This window comes from Castor canadensis, chromosome X (genome assembly GCF_047511655.1).
Source record: "Castor canadensis chromosome X, mCasCan1.hap1v2, whole genome shotgun sequence".
NCBI lineage: Eukaryota > Metazoa > Chordata > Mammalia > Rodentia > Castoridae > Castor > Castor canadensis.
The window spans coordinates 86,777,938-86,801,283 of record NC_133405.1 but is presented as its reverse complement, the minus strand read 5'-3'; the positions used below and the strand labels follow the sequence as shown (position 1 = coordinate 86,801,283).

The 23,346-nt window shown below is 40.6% G+C and overlaps 1 long non-coding RNA gene and 1 pseudogene across 2 annotated transcripts; both read left to right on the top strand.

The window, feature by feature from the left end:
• Positions 1–536: 536 nt before the first annotated feature.
• Positions 537–14,850, top strand: LOC141419717 (uncharacterized). 2 transcript variants are annotated; one of them, XR_012444339.1, is made up of 6 exons: positions 537–927; positions 2,686–2,751; positions 7,956–8,058; positions 8,782–8,899; positions 13,766–13,852; positions 14,003–14,850. It is a non-coding gene; the product is annotated as an uncharacterized lncRNA (long non-coding RNA). The 2 variants fall into 2 exon arrangements; XR_012444340.1 differs by lacking the exon at positions 8,782–8,899.
• On the top strand, positions 10,071–11,543 carry LOC141419796 (RNA-binding protein EWS pseudogene; annotated as a pseudogene).
• Positions 14,851–23,346: the final 8,496 nt, after the last annotated feature.

The window sequence follows — 23,346 nt, the reverse complement described above, 5'->3', positions numbered from 1 at the left end:
ATCATATCTTTCTCTGAGGACTCTGACTCTTAGATCTATGAACTGTGCTGACTGTAGGGGTCTTTTCTTTTGCAGAGTTCCCCACCCCCACATACACACATCTTGAGGTTATACCACTTTTTATGCGTCCCCTCCCTGCTTTTTTTCTATCCGGTTCCCACCCCTTCATCTCTCCCTGGAGCTTCACCTTTTTTCTGGAATCTTATCTCTTTGGGGGACTATCTGTTCTCACATCTTTGCTTTTCTCTTTTCTGTACTCCCTTCCCTAAAAACCTGGCACAGTGTTCTTCCCTCTATTGTTCTTATGTAGTTTTCCTCTGTCTTAGGAAACCTTCTCTGTCTCTACCTGACCTGAACTCTTTTTCATAATTCTGTTTCTTAGAGACCCTTCCTTGCATCTCTGGGGACCCACCCATTTTCTGCAGTCCCATCTCTCTGATAATCTCCTCCCTGCTTGTTTTAGCTCCGCCCCTTTTCTGCAATGTCTCCTGGGTTTCTGGGGTTTCTTGTCGCATGAAGTTCCCTGTCCCCTCTTTCTCTGTGGCACCACTTTTGTTCCAATGTCCTCCATAAATCTCTGAGAGTTTTTTCCTGGGGCATCTTTTGGCCTGGGGCTCCCCCGTTCAAATTCCTGTGGCTCCACCTCCTTCTCAGGTTGTATTCCCCCTTCTGGTATTTCCTCCCACTGTCAGGACTCTTCCTCTTCCCGGATTTCTTCAGTTACCGAGTTTCTCCTCGCCATGGTTGGATTTCTCTTTTTCTTCCTGGATCTTTCCTGCCCAGGCCCACTTTCCTCCCCAGACCTGTCCCCGAGGCAGCTAATTCAGTATGATTTCTGTTTAGGTGGTGGAGAATCCGACCCCACAGGAAATTCGCCAGATTTCTGTCATTTAAAGGTTGAAGGGTCAAGAAGAAAGAGAAATAGAAGTAAGTGGATATTGCATGTCAAGAGCTGTGCTGTGCTTTTTCATATACATTACCTCCCGTAATTCTCACAGCAGGGCTGTGAGTGGACTTTGGTATCTCCATTTGACAGATGAATAAACTGTGGCTTAGCGTAGAGGAAAGCTTCTTGGGGCTGGATGAAACAGAGAGCTGTCCCCGCCCTCTGAGTGAAGGCGGATGGGCTGGGGGTGGGGAGTCCTGATCCGCAGCCTGGGGAGGGGGCTTAGGCGCCTCTGCCCCATACTGCACCTTTCTGGACTGTGGAGAACCCAGCCCTGATAGATGGTACACTTCCTAAGGATTTGATTTCAAGGGCGTGTTCTTGGCAGGAAGGGAAAGAAGGAAGTGTTTTTCACACCTCGAAGGTGGCGCCCACCCTTGCAAGTTTGGGATGGGACAGCGGGATGTTCACTGGGCTTCAAAACTACCTGCAATGGAATGGCGTTAGGGTGCTCCCTCCCTCAGCTCTGCCCCCTCCTCTCCCTTCCCCTTCCGCATGCATCCTCCTGTCTGGATCCTGGCCACACTGGAGAGCACCACGGCCACCTGTTCCTTCAAGCAGTCTTAACTACTTACCTTGCTAGGTGATCGTGGGCCCCGTGGCTGATAAGACCTGGGGCGCCGGTGCTGAGCAACAAGGCTTGTCCTGCGCCGCCTTTGCCCAAAGGATAGCGGAGGCGTGGACAGCCGGGTTGCAGTTTGAGCCAGTGAGAAGCCGGCGACGCTGGTGATGTGGGGGGGCGGGGGGGAGTGGCGGTGCTGCAGCTGTGGTGAAGCTCTCCTTGGCAATCTACTGCCCGGAGCCTGGGTGCCCCTGACGGGCGGGGTTACCCAGTGAGCAGGGGGATGAATCTGATTTAGGTCCTGGGAGAGGGAGAGAGGGAGAAGAGGAACGCATAGGGATGGAGCGCGGCCTCTCTGGCGGCGCGGAGGGCGCAGAGCAGCCCAGTGACCAGAGACCGTATGTATGGTCTGCCCGCTGGCTCCGCTGAAGGGTTTCGAACCTTCTTGTAGCCTGCTTGCTGGTCACCCAACTAGGCTCCTCTTTGTCTGCTAAAAGAGAGCATGAGTCACCAAGGGGCCGGGCTGGTTGGGACCCGGGTGGATTAGCAAGAGCCTCTGGCCCTAAAACCGCCCTGGGGAGGGGCTACAGGAGAGCTGCGAAGGGGAGGGGAGCGAGTCTGGTGTATATCCACAGGCGCAGTGACAGGCGGGGGCTGCGGGGCTGAAGAGAAGGCTCTAGAGAATAGGGCTGCAGAGAAAGGGGCTGAGAGGAGGCGGGGACGGGGCTGGGGGGCCACCAGAGAGAGAGAGGGACATGGGCTAGGACTTTCCAGGGGAAACAGACGCAGGCTGGGGATCTGGAGAGAGATGAAGAGAGTCCGCCACAAAAGAAAAGAGCTCTATAGGAGTGATTTTGAACGGAGTGGGGATTTAAAGAGGGGGAATCTGAGAAACGAAGGCATGCACTTGCAAGTTTAAGGAGAATTTCTGGCCAAACTTGCAGTGGGCAGGAATTACATTCCTAGAACATAAAGTACACGAAGCACTGGTAGGGATTTAAAGCGCAGTACTTTCTCGATTACCCAGCCAACATCACTGGATCCCTAGTTTTCAAGTCCCTGAGCACTGTGAGGAATCCACAAGTGGCAAAAGTTTACAGAATCTCCATTCGGAAGGAACGAATGGAAATTCATTCATCTCTCTCTCTCTCTCTCTCTCTCTCTCATGCACACAAAGGAGCATAATGCAGCAAGGCTATGAAGTTAAGAAGCATCAGCGGAGAATGAGAATGAGCGTTTTGGGGTAAGGAGATAAAAACAGAAACCCTAGTACTGAGGCTATGTCTCCTGCCCACTGCTCTTGAGGTCTGGAGAGGAACCTGTAAGGGGTTTGATGTGCCATTGGGAAAAGCTCAGACAGGTCCTGGGAAGCACAGCCTGAAGATGCTGCTGGAAAGGTAAGTGAGGCTTGCTGGTGATGACATTTGGCAGGAGGAGAACTGGGAACAATTCTGATTTTGCCCTTGTGGGAAAAGGTAAGCCACAGTGAGTTAGGCTCATTGCTCAAATGGGCAAGAAGGAGGTCCTGGACACATTTCTAATCTAATCCTAATTCTGTATTGCTAGGAAACAAACTTCCTCCTGAGCAGCACCCTGAGCCTGAATCTTGCCTGAGGTGACTGTATAATCCTACTCCCAGCCTACTTCCTTGAAAAGTTGCTTGGGTTACTATCTGGTCTCACTGAGTCCTACACCCTGCCTTACTGGCAAAGTCCTTATATTTTGACCATTCAGGCTGCTCAACAGTATCACTTATCACTTCATACCATCACACAATGCTTATCTCTGCCTACCTTCCCTCTTCTTTACCAGGCCAAATACTTTTCTGCTCAAATGTTACCTCTTCTATAAAGCCTTCTTATAGAACCCTTCCTCCAACAACCACAATAAAGTGTTATATTTATTCACTTTTCTGTGTTCCCACAGAATTTTAGTACATGCTTCCAAGATAACACTTGGTGGGAGTTTTTTTTTTGTCATTTTTAACCTATATTATTTAATTAGATGCTAAGTTTCTTAAAGACAAGACCATCATAGCTTTACTAACTAGTCTGATGTATGGGTCATCATAAGGGCTCAGTAAGTGGGTAGATGTTTCATACAGAATATACAGATGAGTGAGAGAGGAGGTTAGGGCAGTTATTAAAATAATCCAGATTAGGGGCAATGAGGACTTTAATTTGGGCAGTGCAGATGAAAAGACATACATTGATGTCAGCCCTGTTGCAGTAGAATTGACAGGGCTTGGTGATTGATTCAATGTTGGAGAATGGAGGGAGGGAGAAGTCTGGGATGATTTCAAGGCTTGCAGTCTTGGGGCTGGGAGATTGGAGAGATTGTTTATAAAAGCTAGAAAATCAAACAGGTTGGATTAAAAGCAGATTTTAAACATGTTCAATTTCAGATATAGGTAGAAATTTGTGTTTGGAAGACAGGATGGATCTGACCACAACAGGAGCCTCCTAATCTAGATTGTACAGACCCAAAATCCAGAGAAAGACTCTGCCAAACTCTCCTTTACCCTAGACATACCATTCCCATCATAAAGGTGAACACTAATAGAACTTTGAGGGACTATGGAGCAGGATTTATGGCCAGCACATGGAAGTAAGTGAGATGCATTTGGAGCTACCAGTGAAAACTTACATTTGAGAAAAGTTCCATCTTTAGGAAGGAATAAACAGGAGTATGGTGATTGAAATGTGCACATATCAGAAGATATCCAGCTTCCCAGGTGCTGAACAACATACTTCTTTTTTATTTTATTTATATATTTTGAGACAAAGTCTTGCTATGTAGCCCAGGCTGACCTGGAACTTGTGATCCTCCTGCCTCAGCCTCTCAAATGCTGGAATTATAAGTGTATATCACCATGTCTGGCTAGCATTGTTCTTTATAGTATACATTTTTCTTCTTTTTTCTTCCATTAAAACTCATCTGTCCTATTTCCTCAAGATTCTTTGTTTTCTAGCTAATTCAATGGAAATCTCTCTCACTTTTCCTTTACTTTCCATCCCCATCATCAGTTTCCTAGTGTGAATTCTTATTATATCTGACCAACTTCAAAAGCCTTCTATCTGGTGATCACCCCCAATCTTTCCTCCAATTTATTCTGTACACACCACCAACCATGTTCTCAATTTAGTTAATAAATGTAAAATAGTTAGCACAAAGCTTCACAGAGAATAAGTACTCAATAAATTATAGGTATTATTTTTCATCTACATGTCCAGAGAAAGAATGTGTGATAGAAAGATCACTGATATGAGAACCAGGATAGCTCTGTCATTGGCAATGCATGACTTTGGCCTCAGTATCTTCCTTTGTAAAATGGAGATAATGAGTCATGATCTGCCTACACTATAGAGCTGCTATGAGATACAAGTTTAATGAGATATTGGGTCTAGAACTAAGCACAAGCATAATAGGCTTATTGGGGGTAGATAACAAGAAAAATGAGAGGAAAGGAGATTTTCCCAATGACTGGAAGATCTCCTACTGGGCCCCACTACTTAAAGATTCCACCCCCTCTCAGTAACACCAGGACTGGTGATTAAGCCATAAGCATAGGGGACTTCGGGGAGATTCCGGATCCAAACTAAAGTATAGGTCAATTTTGCAAGTATTTCTGTCTACAAGTAGAGGGATGGTTAATTCTAGTCACCTTTCCAGTTTGAGGTGTCTAATTATTAATTGTATGATTAATTTATTCAGCATTTTCTGAGCATTTACTGTGTGCTGAAAGCTGGGGATAAGATGGTGAAAGTCAAAGTTTTCTTCTTCACAGAACTTACAGTTTAGTGAGAGATATAATCACTAACAAATGTACAATTCATGATAAATGCTTACTACAGTCTGCATGTTTGTGTCGCTCCAAAATCCATACATTGAAATTCTAACCCTAAAGTGATAGCATTAGGACGTGGGGTCTTTGAGAAGGTGGTTAGGTTACCCTTAAAAAGTAAGCACTTCCTAGCTAGTTTATTGCTTCTACTGTGCCAGGCTGTAGCAAAAAGAGGCTTGCTTTGAGCCAGGAAGTGGACCCTCTCTAGGCACCAACTCTTCTGGTGCCTTGTTCTAGGACTTTGCAGCCTCCAGAACTGTGAGAAAAAAATTCCTATTGTTTGTAAGCACCCCAATTTATGGTATTTTGTTATAGTAGTCTAAATTAAACACTGTAATGTAAAATTAAAGGGTATTAAAATTAAACAAGATTCCTCAAGATTTCAGAGATGTTACAAAGTTTTTGCATTTATTTATTTACTTTTTGCAGTAAATATTGTTGAAGTAAATCATTTATTTATTTGTTATTTATTTATTTACTTATTTAAATTATTTAAATAAATTTTTATTTACTTTCTGGGGCTTGAACTCAGGGCCTCACGCTTGCTAGGCAAGAGCTCTACCACTTGAGCCACACCTCCAGCTCTACAATGTTTTAAAAAGTGCATCTGAAAATTGATAAAATACAGTAGAGCTTTCCTCAAAGATTTGTCATTGTGAGGATTAAATAAGTTAATATACGCAAAGCCCAGAGAATAGGACCTGGAACATAATAAGTACTTAAAGAATATTTACCCCCATATTATTACCCCCATTTTCTAATGTTATTTGGAGGAGTTAATACAATGAGGTTGCTTAATCACCTGGTATAGGATTTAGTACCAGGCAGGAAACCTATGTATGTGGAAGGCATTAGGTGTGCGTAGGTGTGAATTCGTGACTGTGTCCATGGAAGCTTTCTGGCTTATGTCAAATGATTTGGCCAGAACCAGGGAGAAAATTGCAGAGAGCCTTCTCACCATCAGTTTATTACACTGTGAGAAAAAGCAGTTCAGCTCTTGCCACCTCACTATGCTCTTCCTACTCCTTCCTTTGCTCTTTGTGGTGGATAAGTTCATGATGCTGAGACATCATTGGCCAAGGGATGAGGTCCTGGACTTTATCTCCTAGAATCTGAAGGAGGCTGGGGAAATCCAGAAGACTGACACCTTTTACCACTTTTGAGGCTACAGAAGATAGAACATTTTAATGGTACAGAAAGTGGGGTGACTGAGGAAGAGAATTAGAGTCAATTGAGGCTGTACTGATCTCTCACTGGAGTCTCATAGCATGTTCTTCTTTAAATGGAAATCTAATTCATTTATCAGCTTTCAAAGGTATTTTGCTTATTTGGGTACACTTTAAGTCCTAAAATATGAAAGTCATTCACAATCTGAAACATCTTTTGGGACTCATAGCTCACAAGCTTATTGAGTTTCCTATTTAATATTCTTGAGACTTAACCTTGGTCTGTTATTCTTAGTCCTCAAGAAGAGAGATATGAAAGTGTCCTTGTAAGGGGTAATAAAAACAAGACTTGACATATCAGAAATATTGGGTTCCAATTCTAGCTGACGCTTTCTAGTGTGTGACCTTGGGCAATCTATTTCAATCCTTGGAACTTCAATTTCCTCATCTACCGTAGATTAAGTCTCCTCTATGGGGGTAAATCATCTTCTTCAACCAAGGAAGGGCAATATACAGGGTATGGTAAGGGATAAATGTGAATCAATTTTGGGAGATCAGTGGATGACAGATACCATAGCTAGAATCTCCTTATATCAGAATAAGATGGTACATGAAGTATATAGTAAGTACAGGGACTTAGGTCCTTAAGTAGTGCCAGTTTCCTTCCTTCCATGCTTCGTTTCTCATAGGAAAAATAACTATTTGGGGACCTCTTTCTTCCTGGTATTTTTCTGTGGGAAGCTCAGACAAGGCCATTAAACTGCTTATTAGTGCATAGGAGATTAGCTCTGTTGATGAACACACCTCATTAATGAGGCCAACACTTTCAATGCAACTCCCCTGGGGATCATTTACTTTTTCTCTGCTCATTCACCATGGACTATACAAAGGTCATCATGTGAGTTCACTTGAAAGGGTAGAGATGCATATCAGAGATGGAATGTACACACTTTTCATGTGAGGGAGAGACTGGTTTGGTGGTGTTCTTTCTCATTGTTAGAACTCCAAAGTTAACCTCATGGTGGAGAAGGGAAGAGACAGTATTGACTCAGATTGCATAAGAGTTCAAAGGGTCCTGTTTCAATTCTTTCTCCCTTCATTTGGCAGTTGGAGAGACTGAGGCCCAAAAAAAAGTTTGGCCAAGGGTCTCACAAATTGTCATTGTGAGAGCTGAGACTGCTAATAGTCATTAATTACTCTTCCACAGACCTGTGGCTCATCTCTGATTTTCAGTTTCCAAAATGACAACTAGTTGTGTGCTCTATGATTCTTTTAAGAATAGGAGTCAAACATTGAGAATTGCACAGTGAGGGTGGATGGAGGTTCCTGAGGTGGTGAGAGACTCTGATTAGCCTCGAAGAAACACTTAGAATCCACAACCATGGTGTTTTTCTGTCTTACTGACAGCAATTGACTATCTGTTCCCTTTTCCCCCAGGACTTGAGAAAATAGGATTGCCATTGCCTGATCCCCATATCCTGGCCTGCAGACTAGCTATCAACTTTGTGGAAGGTCTTTCCTGCCCTCCCTCAACTATGAGGTTGGTACTACATTGGGTCTTTATCAGCAGAGGGTGTTTCCCTGGTAACCAATGAGGGGATTGCTTGTAGTGGGGATCACTTTTGTCTGCTTGGATAGCTCCTTTGAAATAAAAGTGTCAAAAAAGTAATAGAATTGTGGGGCACCATGAGATATGCTTATAATTCCAGCTACTCAGGAGGCTGAAACAGGAGGATCACAAATTCAAGGTCAGCCTGGGCAACTTAGTAGGACCTTATCTCAACATAAAAATTTTTTAAAAGGGCTGAGTGCTTGCCTAGCAACACAAAGCCTTGAGTCCAGCCCCCACTACCTCAAAAAAGTAACAGAACAAAAAAATAATTTGCTTTGAAATAATTTGTTTAAAAGAAACTACATTAAAAATGAGGTAGGAGGAGTTTCTTGGCAAGTGCTTTGGGATGGACTGACCACATTTACCTAAAGGAGTGCCTGCCAGTGGCCCTTTCTGTCTCTCTCTTCATATCAAGGAAGGAGGTAACAGCAGACAGAAAGAATTACACTATAATAACAACTGAACATGTTGGAATGAAAAAATCTAGGATCTCATTTATGAGCTGTCCTGACACCAATCAGAAAGAGGAATAAGATGAGATAGAACTAGGCCAGGACACAGCAGTCAGAGACAGACACTAATAGTACAAAGAATCTTATTTCTAAGATTGGGAGAATTGACTATAACCTTGGCACCATTTGATTCATCCAGCCTTGGAAGGTTGTGCCAACACAAGTGGATCTGGCCAAGAATTGGAGTTTCTTCTACAGAGCATAAGATAAAAGGCTGTGTTGCGAATGAAGGCAAAGATGCACAGACAGCTAAACTAGTGAGTAACTAGATACATAAAAGACCCAAATAATCTGTAGAAAGATTCATAAGGCAAAGAATCTTGGATGCTATATTAGGCTGTTTTCTATTGCTGTAGCAAAATGCCTGAGGCGAGGAACTTTATAAAGAAAAGAGTTCACAGTTTTTGGAAGCTCAGAGACATGGCACCAGCATCATCTCAATTGTGGTAAGGGCCTTATGGCAGATGGCTTCACAATGATAGAAGGGCATGTGACAGGCCAAGAGAGGAAACCAGAAAAAGTGGGAAGTGGCCATTGTTTCTCTTTTATAGAAACCCACTTGTATGGAAACTATCTGGGCTCCCATGAGAACTTTCTGAAGTTAATGCTTCTGATGACCTAATTACCTTGCACTAACTCAACTAAAGGTTACATCATCTCTTAACATTACCACATTGAGTAATTGGGGGACATTCTTGAGCCATACCCAAACTATAGCATGTACAAACTCAGACTCCATTTTACTTCTGGAGTGACGTTTTGAAGTACAAAGCCATTCACTCCTGACTCCTTATAAGATCCCAAGCTTGACATTCAACACCCTCTGTGGTATTACCATCTTACAAAGTTCTTCCACAGAACCTACACTCCAGGCACATTCTATACATCTCTCTTTTTTTCTTTCTTTAGAAAATTATTATTTTAATTGTAAAAAGTTATGAAGTACCATGTGATTATTTGATGTATAGTTGCAGTTAGTAATGATTAAATAATGGGTTTTAAAAAATGTTTTCATCTCCTTAAACACTTTAAATGTTTTTATTAGCATGTGACAATTGTACATGTTTATGGGGGATAGTGCAATATTTCAAAATATGCATGTTCTATGTACTGATAAAGTCAAGGTAATTAATATTTTCATCTCAATTATGTTGTGTTTGGATCTTTCAAGCTTATCTCTTCTAGTCATTCATAAAATACATAGTAGGCTATTATGAAATAGTAGCTCCCCCACTGTTCTGTACACACTATACTGTATTATTTCTATTGGTGTTTGGAGTATGAATATACATGTCTCAAAAGAATAAGTCAAATGGCCAAAAAATTTATGAAACATTGATCAGCTTCATTAGCTATCAGGGAAATGCAAGTCAAAACCACAATGAGGCTGATGTGGTGGTGCACTCCTGTAATCCCAGCACTGAAGACATGGAGGCAGGAGACTGCCTACAGTACTTATATCACCCATCCAACTCAAGTATATGTACAGTGGGCTGGAGATGTGGCTCAAGCACTAGTGCCTGCCTAGCAAGCATGAAGACCCAAGTTGAAACTCCAGTACCACCAAAAATTTTTTTAAAAGAAAAAGAATATGCACAGACAATCCCAGCATGTGGACATCAAAGGTATAGAACCTATGCTGATGTCAGCAATACCCAGGCTCAGAACACTATCACCCATGGACAGATCACATATGCAACTTCTCATAGCCTCCCACTGATTATACTACTCCAATTGCCTTCCCCATCCTCCAGACTTACAGTCAGCCTGTCCAGGGATATAGTACCAGTGCTTATGATACCACCACTGCTACAGTCACCACCACCCAGGCCTCCTATGCAGCTCAGTCTGCATCTGGCACTCAGCCTGCTTACACAGCCTATAGACACCAGCCAGCAGCCACCACCCTTGGAAGACTGCAGGATGGTAATAAGCTTGCTGACACTAGCTCACTTTAGGATATAGACAGAGTAACTACAGTTATCCCCAAGCTCCTGGGAGCTGCCTGTGCCCCATGTAGCCACTCACCACACCTCCATCCTATCCTCCTGCCAGCTATGGCTATACACAGCTGACTGGTTATGATCAGAGCATTACTCTCAGGATAATACCTATGGGCAACCAAGCAGCTATAGACAGCAGAGTAGCTATGTTCAATAAAGCAGCTATGGGCTGCAGCTTCCCACTACTTTATTCCCCCATTCTGAATCCTACAGCAAGGCTCCAAGTCAGTATAGCCAATAGAGCAGTTATGGGCAGCAGTGTTCATTCAAGCAGGACCACTCCAGCAGCATGGGTGCTTATGGACAGGATTTTGGAGGATTTTCTGGACCATGAGCATGAGTGCTCCTGATAACTGGGGCAGGGTAAGATTGGGATTTGATGGTGGAGGCATGGACAGAGGTAGATGGGGAGAAGGATAAGTAGAATGCATGCTGGAGAGTGAGGTGGCTTCAATAAGCACGGTAAACCCATGGATGAAGGACCATACCATGATCTAGGCCCACCTGTAGACCCTGACGAAGACTCTGACAATAGTGTAGTTTATATGCAAGGATTAAATGACAATGTGATTTTCAATGATCTGTCAGACTTCTTTAAGCTGTGTGGGGTTGTTAAGATGAACACGAGAACTGGGTGATTCATATGTACCTAGGTAAGGAAACAGAAAAGCCCAAAGGTGATGCCATGGTGTCCTATGACCTGCCAATTGCCAAGGCTGCAGAAAGGTGGTTTGGTGGGAAAGATTTTCAAGGGAGCAAACAAAAGATTCTCTTGTCCAGAAGAAGCCTTCAAGGAACACCATGTGAGTGGGGGGTGGTACAACACTTCATGAGGGCAGAAGGATGCCACCACCACTCTGCGGAGGTCTTAGTGGTTCTGGAGGGGAGGGACCAATGAGTGGCATGGAGACCATGGAACAGACAATGGAGGGGAGGGACCAATGAGTGGCATGGAGACCATGGAACAGACAAGGGAAACTTCTGAGAATCCTGGGGGAACCCCTGTAGAGGAGTGTGTCAAACACCAATCTGGAGACTGACAGTGTCCTAATTCAGGTTTTGGAAACCAGAACTTTGCATGGAGAACAGAATGCAACCAATGTAGGGCCCCAAAGCCCCAGGACTTCCTCCTGTTATTCTTCCAGCCTCCAAGTGGTGATCATGGCAGAGGAAGCTGTGGTGGCAGAGGGTGAAGTTGAGGGTGGTCTCATAGATCACAATGGTCCTGGTGGAATGTTCAGAGGCGGCCGTAGTGGAGACAGAGATGACTGCCCATACTAGCCATGGCATGGACTGAGGTGGCTTTGATAGAGGAAGACAAATTGGTCCCCCCCCAGACCCTCAGTGGAACAGAAGGAAGGAAGAAGAGGCAGATGTGGAAGACCAGGGGAAATGGATAAAGATGAGCACCATCAGGAACTCTGGCAGAGACTGGCCCAACTAGATTCAGAGACCTTAAAAAGCTGCATTGTGTACCAGATTTATTTTTGGAAACAGAAAATGTTTTAAATTTATAATTCCATACTTACAATGTTGGACACACATTATGATTATTCCTTGTCCATACATTAGTGTTTTTCACCATTTGTGAAGAAACATTAAAACAGGTTTAATGGTAGTGTGCCAAGTTTTCCTCTCTTTTAAAGATTGTTGTTTAAGACTTTACAATGCCCTATGTGCATGCTCAATATTATTGTGGAAATTTAGGAGAGCCTCTAGCTTTAACAATGTTCATGGTTGTGATGATTTTTTTAAAAAAATAAAATTCCAAATGTTTGTAAATGGTAAAAAAAGCAAACAACAAACTCACAATGAAATATGTCACCTCAGAATGGTATTATCAAAAAGACAAACAAATGATGTGGAGAAAATGGGACTCTCATACACTATTGGTGGGAATGTAAATTTGTACAGCCAACTATGGAAAACAGTATGGAGGTTCCTCAAGAAACTAAAAATAGGAGTGGCTCAAGTGGTAAGAAGGCCTGCCTAGCAAGTATGAGGCACTGAGTTCAAATCCCACTACTGCCCCCAAAAAAGCAGATGAATGTGTATTCATTGCATTCAAGCAGATGAATGTGTATTGCATTGTGTATGCACCACAATAGAATATTAGAATGATATCCTCTCATTTGCAGCAAAATGAAACTAGAGGACATTGTGCTAAGTGTAATAACTCAGGTACAAAAAAGATCAGTTCCAGATAATCTTTCTGATATGTGGGTGCTGAAGAAAAGTTGATTAGAATTGGGCATGGTGGTACGTGCTTGTAATCCCAGCACTCAGGAGGCTGAGGCAAGAGTATCACTTGAGTTCAGGAGCTCAAGACCAGCCTGGGTCAAGAACTTCCATCTCAAAAAGTTGATCAGAATGTATAACAATGATTACTAGAGGCTAAGAAAGGTGGAGGATGGGACTATGGGAGGTTGGCTAGCAGGTACCCACTCATCATTCTTGAAACATTTCTTTCACATTTATGTTTGTGTACTCAAGATTCCTCAATGGTAGTCAGAACTTGAACCTAGACCTCCTTTTTTCAGAATTAGTGTTCTTCCCATTTCGTTATGATTCTTTCCTAATTTACTTCTGCTTTATGATCATGCATGGTTATACCAATGAATATCAATAGTATATAATTGTTGATATTCATGGAGGATTAAACATGTTTAAAGGTTTTAATATATACATGTGACTTTGTTTTTGGTGGGTCTGGGGTTTGAATTTAGGGCTTCATGCTTGCAAAGCAGGTGCTGTACCACTTGAGCCACATCTCTAGTCCATTTTTCCCTGGTTATTTTTGGAGATACTTAATAGTTCTCTAGACCTAGAGAACTATATGCTTGGGCTGGCCTCAAACCATGACCCATCTCAGCCTTCCAAGTAGCTAGGATTATAGGCATAAACCACTGGTGCCTGGCTCACATAATCTAACTTAATCTTTATAATATTGCTAAAATACAGATGTTGTTTTTCAAACAAGTAAAGCAAGACTCAGAGAAATTAAGTAATTTGTCCAAGACTTCACAGATAGCAAATTGTGGAAACAATACTCAAATTCAAATGTCTGACTGTCTTCAGAGTCTGTGCTCATAAATCTGACTTTAAGCTGTTTTTTTGAAGGATGGTTTGGATCTACAGTGATGGAGTACATGATATGGCTTGTCTCAAGGAAAAGGAATAGTCTTCATAAGCAGTTTACGACTAATGGTGAGTATCTGTGAAATAGATGAGTGGAAAGAAGGGTGGTCTATGTTTGGGAAACTTAACTAGCAACAACTTTGTTGTAATTTACTTGCTCCCTAGAAAAATGTAACCCATTTTCTGGTCTCATTAGTCTATGCTCCATTCCTAATCCAGATCGTATGCCTCCGGAAATGTATGCAGAATGAACAGCCTGCTGCTGTGAAGAATGAGGGAAGTTTGTATAATACATGGCCCTACAGGTACTTTGTGAGGTAGGTTTGTGAAATGAATGACACAAACCTTAAATACAGAAATTCCTACTATCACACCATGGCATTGGTGAGTTCTAGGTGCTTCATCAGACCACAATTAATGGTGTGGCTATGTCAAATCATTGTAGTCTATAATGGGAAGATGACCTGAAGGGCCTTTCCCAGATCTGGGACTCTTTTAGAGGGTTATTAATAAATCAGAACTTATTTAAAGGACAGAAAGTCAAAGTTTGAAAGAGCCAGGGCTGGAGGTGTGGCTCAAGCAGTAGAGTGCTTGCCTGCCCTGAGTTCAAACCCCACTACCATCAAAAAAATTATAACTGGAAGAGTCAGATACCATAACCAAGAAAAACTGGCACTGTTTGGTGAGAAGAAGCAGTAACTCAGAGAGGTCCAAACTGATAGTCTCATTCTTAACTTTTCCCTCTTTCTAATGCCCCACATACAGTCACCAGTAATGTGGTTCTACCTTTTGAATATTTTCAAAATTTAATAATAGATGGAAAATGATAGAGTAAAATAATTCAGAAGGGAAAATTTGAATGGTTCTCCAGTATAGGAAAAGACATTCAATTTATCTGATGACGAGAAAAGCATATGTTAAAAGAATTGATACTTTATATAGATAAGATTGGTAAAAATTAGTAAGGGGTACAACGTCAAATATTGATGAGTATGTGGGGAAATGGGAATTCTTAGGCACTACTGGTGGGAGTGTAAGCCAAAAAAGAGTCTGGCAATACTTTGTGAAATTACAGGTGTAATATTCCTTCCTTTACTTTCTTTGAGTTTATTCTGTTTTTCCATTTCTCATTTCTTAAGTTAGGAACTTATCTAACTAATTTTGAGCCTTTTTATTTTATTATATAAATGTGTAACTAAAATTTACTTGCAACCACTGCTTTAGTTTTGCTATGTAGTATTTTAATTATTTATTAGCTCTAGATAGTCTTAAATTTTCCACTGATTAGACTTGTGTGTTGCTTATAAGAGTGTTTTCCATTTCTAAATGTATCTTTATATTTTTATTATTGACTTCTAAATTAATTGCATTCTGTTGACCTATAGGATATCCACCTTTGAAATTTGTTGAGGTTAGTGTTATGACCTAGAAGGGCATGGTAAATTTTCACAAATGTCCATACATGCTTAAAAATAATATGCATTTTCCAATTACTGGGTGCAGAATTCTATATATGTCCATTAGTTCAAATTTGTTAATCGTTATGTTCAAGTCTTCCATCCTTTTACTTCCTTTTTGTCTGCTTCATGAATACTAAGAGAGATATATTAAATTTCTTATGGTGATAGTACAATTTGTCAATTTCTCTTAGCTTTCAGTTTTTCTCTTTATATTAATTTTGAGCCTATGTTGCATTAAATACATATAAGTTTACAATTGTTATATGTTACTGGTGAATCAATGTTTTTTTATCACTATGTAATGACTATCTTTATATCTACTAATGCTTTTTGCTCTAGAGTCTTTTGTTGTTGTTGTTTTGGTACTGGGGATTGAACCCATGGCCTCATGCATGCTGGCCAGCATTCTCCCACTTGGGCTACGCCCTCAGCCTTCCACAGTTTTTTTACTGATATCAATATAGCCACTATGACATTTTTGTTGTTGCTACTATTTTTCCATAGTTAGACATTCACCTTTTTTGTGCCCTTGTATCTCAGGTATATCTCTTGTGAACTTCTTATAGCAGGATTAAAAAATAATCTGATGATCTTTGTGCTTAAGTTGGTAAATTTAGTTTTTTATTGTTACTATGATTAGTGGTAATTTCTATGAATTTACGTGCTTTAATGTTTGTCCCACTTTTTCTATTTCCCACCTTTCCCTGTTTTTTTTCCCTCCACATGTGATGGTTAATTTTGGGTGTCAACTTGACTGGGTTAAGAGACAATCAGATCATTGGTAGAACATTATTTGGGTGTTATATCTGTGAGGGTGTTTCTAGAAGACATTGGTATTTGAATCAGTGGATTGACTAAGGAAGATCTGCCTCACCAAATGTGGCTGAGCACTATACAATCCATTGAGGGCCTCAGGATAAAACAAAAAAAGCAGAGAAAAGGAAAATTCTCTCTCTCTCTCTCTTCTTCTTCTTCTTCTTCTTCTCTCTCTCTATCTCCTGGAGCTGAGACACATATCTTCTCCTGCCCTTGGACCTCAGAACTCCATATCTTTGAGCTTTCAAATCCTGGACTTTCATTAGAGGATTCCCAGGTTCTCAGGCCTTTGACCTCAAACCAAGAGTTACACCATCAGCTCCCTGCCTCTCAGTCCTTCTCACACTTGTACTGAGCTACACCATTGGCTTCCCTGGTTCTCCAGTTTACAAATGGCATATGGTGGGACTTCTCAGTTGCCATATTCATGTAAGTCAATTTCCACAATAAATTCTTTCTCTCTCTCTCTTTCTCTTTCTCTCTCTTCCATTGTTTCTGATTATCTGGAAAACTGTAACTAATATGTCATATTTTGGAATGATTGGGGGATTTCCTTCCTCTATCATTTGGAAATTAAATGTTCTATACTTTTAGTGCTTACTCTATTTTAGCATGCATATTTAACTGCCAAGAGTCCAATTTTAGTTTATGTTTTAACCCTCCTCCAAAACTTTAAGAGGATCTTAACTTCAATCATGCAGTCCCAACTTCTACTCTACTTTTGGCCAAGTATTTTAATTCCATCTTATTTTACCCCCTTCACATAAGACATAGGCTTGGTTTTATACAGTCAATGCATGTTTAGATTTACTTAAATATTTGCCAAAGTTTGCTCAGTGTTGCCTTTTGACTCTTACAACTTTCACCATTCCATCTACTTGAATTTCACTCTTTAGAAAATGTCTATTGGTTGCAAACTCTCTTTTTGCTTGTCTCAAAATGTCCCTGTTCCTTAAGTCATTTTCATTTTGAAAGATATGTAATTCTAGATTTCTGGTTATCTCCTTGTGCATATCAAGGTATTCTGCTTTCCGGCTTCCATTATTACTTTTGAGCAGCCATCTCTCAGTTTAATTTCTACTCTTTTGTACGTGGTGTATTTAATCTCTCATTGCATTTGAGACCTCTTTTTCTTAACAGGAAGGAAGGATTCTTTAAGTTTCATTAGGGGGATTCCAAGATGGCGGCTAGAGGGAGGAAGCAGAAAGCGAGCCTCCTATAGTGAAATCTTGGAGATATGCCAGAGACACACTTTGGAGGCATAATCACTGAGAAAAGGCATAACTTTGACCCCTCCACACCTCCAGCCAGCGCAGAGAATCTCCACTTCATGTTAAACGGAGAAACCAGGAGGGCCCCTGGGCCGCCAGTCGCCGGCGCCCAGATGGCTTGGGAAGATGCGGACCAGGTGAGCTTTGTGGTACCGCAGTACTCCCACAGACAAGCCTGGGCCAGAGCAGCATAGCCCCCTGGACAGACTGACCTCCACCTGGGGAAAAAAAGAGAAACTGAGTAATAAGCAATAAGAACAATAAACACAAGCTGGAAAGAGGGTGGGGCGCCCTGAGCACTGAAGATTGGGGGAAGGGAATCCTTCCTGGGACTAAATAAACAAGCTGGTCAGGCCAGAGAGCCTCTGGCGGGAGTGGGGGCATGCGCCCAGCAACCAGGAGCAGGAAAGTTTGTGAGAGTGGTGGAGAGAGGAAATCTCCACAGGAGAGGAGGGAAGACCCACTTCCCACATGAGCTGTAAACAAACATGGTGGCTGGCAGGAGCAGCAGCACAACCCAGTAATCAGGAACAGGAAAGCTTGTGAAAGCGGAGGTGGGAGGAGAACTGCACAGGAGAGGGGGGAAGACCAACTTCCCACATGAACTGTAAATAAACACGCAGGCCTGACAACATGGGGGCAGTGTCACATTTCCCAGTGCTTGGAAAGGGGAAAGCTTGTAGCAGAGGCTCATGCACAGGAGAAATCTGAGCAAACAAAGCCTGCAGGGCCAGGTGAGTGCTAAGCTCACCTCAGAGATCTGCATAAATAACGCTTCCAGCAACAGCAGGCTGACAGCAGCAGGCAGGCAAGCCACAGCTGCAGACACCATTCTCAGAACTGTCTCCAGACTCTTTTTTTTTTCTTTGTCTCCCTACCTTTGATGAGAGAACAACCAAATTACACTTGCAAGCTGAAAAACTTACTGAAACTGTATTGCATTTGAACTTGGGACACTTGGTGGGGTGTTTTTTGTGCGTGTGTGTGTAGTTTTGTTCTACTTTATGCATCCCCTTTGATGAGACAACTACAGAACAACATCTGAGGCACCATCTCCAGGATTGGAGACTGAGACTTCACTGCATTTGAAATTGGAGGTTTTTTGGTTTTTTGTTTTTTTTAAATTTTCTATTTTTTCATTTTATTTTAATACATTTTTATAAATAGATTTTTCTTTCATTTACTTATATTTTATTTTTATTCTTACATTTTTTTTTAATTTTTTGATTGTCAATCCTCTCTCTGTCTCTCTAATGTCTGTTCAGGTTACTGTCGATTAGTACACTAAAGCTCCCTGTTTATAACTTTGAAATCTTCTTGTCAGATACCTTGTTCTGTTTTCTCCCTCCAGTCTGTGTATTTGTTTTTCCCATTTCTTTAACTTCTTGCTTTCCATTTCAGCTCACCCTTCCATTATAAATATTACCATTGTTATTATTACAAGCTAGAAAATACTTAATTGCACACAGTACAGGGACAGTAACAACACCAAAGACAATGACGGGAAGACAGAAAAAACAGGGAAACCAGTTTCCCCACAGCAAAAAATTACTACAGGAACCAGAAGGGAATGAAGAAAACAGATACTCAGATCCAGACTCCAACAAAATGAAGATAAACTATGCCAAAGGACCCAATTAAGCCCACAAGAATAATTTAAAAGAACATACTACAGGTACTCAATGAGAATTTTATAGAGATGATACTGGATAGGGTCAACCAAAATGTACAGGAGACACTCAAGAAATTCCAAGACAACAAAAATAGACAATTTGAAAAAACAAAAGAAGAAATAAAGGAAACCATAGAAGCACTGTATAAACACCAAAGTGAAAGAGAGAACACGATGAATAAACAGATAAATGAACTCAGGAAAAAAATTGACAACATTAAAGAGGAAACCAGCCAGGATATGGAAAACCTCAGAAAAAAGAACGAAACAGAACTGCAAAACAAAACGGAAGGCCAATCCAGCAGAATAGAACAAACAGAAGACAGAATCTCAGAACTTGAAGATGAAGTGGTAATTAAAGGAAAAACCGAAGAACTATTAATTAAACAACTGAAGACCTGTGAAAAGAAAATGCAAGAACTCACCGACTCCATCAAAAGACCAAACTTGAGAATCATGGGCATCGAAGGAGAAGAGTTGCAAGCAAAGGGAATGCGTAATATATTTAACAAAATAATAATGGAAAATTTCCCAAATCTAGAGAAAGAAATACCCATACAGATAAAAGAGGCCTCCAAGACACAAAACAGACCAGATCAAAATAGAACTACTCCACGACATATCATCATTAAAACAACAAGTTCAGAAACTAAGGAAAGAATATTGAAGGCTGTAAGAGAGAAAAAACAAGTAACATACAAAGGTAAACCCATCAAAATCACAGCAGACTTCTCAACAGAAACATTAAAAGCAAGAAGAGCATGGGGTGAGATCTTCCGGGCACTGAATGGAAATAACTTCAACCCCAGGATACTCTACCCAGCAAAATTATCATTCAAAATAGATGGAGCAATAAAAGTCTTCCATGATAAGCAGGAACTAAAACAATATGTGACCACAAAGCCACCACTACAAAGGATTCTTCAAGGGATTCTGCACACAGAAAGTAAAACCCAACTTAACCATGAGAAGACAGGCAGCACCAAACCACAGGATAAGAAAAAGCAAGACAGTAGAGAGTAACCTCAACTTAGGTACACACAATCAAACCTTCAAACAACTAAGACAACTAAATGACAGGAATCACCACATACCTATCAGTACTAACGCTTAATGTTAACGGACTTAATTCACCCATCAAAAGGCATCATTTGATGAAATGGATTAAAAAGGAAGATCCAACAATTTGTTGCTTACAGGAGACCCATCTCACTGACAGAAATAAGCATAGGCTTAGGATGAAAGGCTGGAAGAAGATTTACCAAGCCAATTGCCCCAGAAAACAGTCAGGAGTAGCAATACTTATCTCTGACAAAGTAGACTTCAAACCTACATTGATCAAACGAGATAAGGAAGGACATTCCATACTAATAAAAGGGGAAATAGACCAAAAGGAAATAATAATTATCAACCTGTATGCACCCAATGTCAATGCACCCAATTTCATCAAACATAACCTGAAAGACCTAAAAGCATATATAAACGCCAACACAGTGGTTGTGGGAGATGTTAACACCCCATTATCATCAATAGATAGGTCATCCAAACAAAAAATCAATAAAGAAATCCAAGATCTAAAATATGCAATAGATCAAGTGGACCTAGTAGATGTCTACAGAACATTTCAGCCAACCTCTACACAATACACATTCTTCTCAGCAGCCCATGGAAACTTCTCCAAAATAGATCATATCCTAGGGCACAAAGCAAGTCTCAGCAAATATAAGAAAATAGAAATAATACCGTGCATACTATCTGACCACAATGCAGTAAAAGTAGAACTCAACAACAAAAGTAAAGACAAAAAACATGCAAACAGCTGGAAACTAAATAACTCATTACTTAATGAAGAGTGGATCATCAATGCAATAAAAGAGGAAATTAAAAAGTTCCTGGAAGTCAATGAAAATGAAAACACAACCTACCGGAACCTATGAGACACAGCTAAGGCAGGCTTGAGAGGAAAGTTTATAGCCATGAGTGCATATATTAAAAAGACTGAAAGATCCCAAATCAGTGACCTAATGATACATCTCAAACTCCTAGAAAAACAAGAACAAGCAAATCCCAAAACAAATAGAAGGAGAGAAATAATAAAAATAAGAGCTGAAATCAACGAAATAGAAACCAAAAAAACCATACAAAGAATTACTGAAACAAAAAGTTGGTTCTTTGAAAAAATAAACAAGATCGATAGACCCCTGGCAAACCTGACTAAAATGAGGAGAGAAAAAAGCCAAATTAGTAGAATCAGGAATGCAAATAGGGAGATAACAACAAACACCATGGAAGTCCAGGAAATCATCAGAGACTACTTTGAGAACCTATATTCAAATAAATTTGAAAATCTTACAGAAATGGACAGATTTCTAGATACATATGATCATCCAAAACTGAACCAAGAGGAAATTAATCACCTGAATAGACCTATAACACAAAATGAAATTGAAGCAGCAATCAAGAGTCTCCCCAAAAAGAAAAGTCCAGGACCTGATGGATTCTGTGCTGAATTCTATCAGACCTTTAAAGAAGAACTGATACCAACACTCCTTAAACTGTTCCATGAAATAGAAAGGGAAGGAAAACTGCCAAACACATTTTATGAAGCCAGTATTACACTTATCCCACAACCAGGCAAAGACACCTCCAAAAAGGACAACTATAGGCCAATCTCCTTAATGAACATTGATGCAAAAATCCTCAACAAAATAATGGCAAACCGAATTCAGCAACACATCAAAAAGATTATTCACCAAGACCAAGTAGGCTTCATCCCAGGGATGCAGGGGTGGTTCAACATACGAAAATCAATAAACGTAATAAACCACATTAACAGAAGCAAAGACAAAAACCACTTGATCATCTCAATAGATGCAGAAAAAGCCTTTGATAAGATCCAACATCATTTCATGATAAAAGCTCTAAGAAAACTAGGAATAAAAGGAAAGTTCCTCAACATTATAAAAGCTATATATGACAAACCTACAGCCAGCATTATACTTAACGGAGAAAAATTAAAACCATTCCCTCTAAAATCAGGAACCAGACAAGGATGCCCACTATCTCCACTCCTATTCAACATAGTACTGGAATTCCTAGCCAGAGCAATTAGGCAAGAAGAAGGAATAAAAGGAATACAAATAGGTAAAGAAACTGTCAAAATATCCTTATTTGCAGACGACATGATCCTATACCTTAAAGACCCAAAAAACTCTACTCAGAAGCTTCTAGACATCATCAATAGCTATAGCAAGGTAGCAGGATATAAAATCAACATAGAAAAATCATTAGCATTTCTATACACTAATAATGAACAAACTGAAAAAGAATATATGAAAACAATTCCATTTACAATAGCCTCAAAAAAAATCAAATACCTAGGTGTAAACCTTACAAAAGATGTGAAAGACCTCTACAAGGAAAACTATACACTTCTGAAGAAAGAGACTGAGGAAGACTATAGAAAGTGGAGAGATCTCCCATGCTCATGGATTGGTAGAATCAACATAGTAAAAATGTTGATACTCCCAAAAGCAATCTACATGTTTAATGCAATTCCCATCAAAATTCCAATGACATTCATTAAAGAGATTGAAAAATCTACTGTGAAATTTATATGGAAACACAAGAGGCCATGAGTAGCCAAGGCAATACTCAGTCAAAAGAACAATGCAGGAGGTATCACAATACCTGACTTCAAACTATATTACAAAGCAGTAACAATAAAAACAGCATGGTACTGGCACAAAAACAGACATGAAGACCAGTGGAACAAAATAGAGGACCCAGATATGAAGCCACAAAACTATAACCAACTTGTCCTTGACAAAGGAGCTAAAAATATACGATGGAGAAATAGCAGCCTCTCAACAAAAACTGCTGGGAAAACTGGTTAGCAGTCTGCAAAAAACTGAAACTAGATCCATGTATATCACCCTATACCAAGATTAACTCAAAATGGATCAAGGATCTTAATATCAGACCCCAAACTCTTAAGCTGATACAAGAAAGAGTAGGAAATACTCTGGAGTTAGTAGGTATAGGTAAGAACTTTCTCAACGAAATCCCAGCAGCACAGCAACAAAGAGATAGCATAGATAAATGGGACCTAATAAAGCTAAAATGCTTCTGTTCATCAAAAGAAATGGTCTCTAAACTGAAGAGAACACCCACAGAGTGGGAGAAAATATTTGCCAGCTATACATCAGACAAAGGACTGATAACCAGAATATATAGGGAATTTAAAAAACTAAATCATCCCAAAACTAATGAACCAATAAAGAAATGGGCAAGTGAACTAAACAGAACTTTCTCAAAAGAAGAAATTCAAAAGGCCAAAAAACA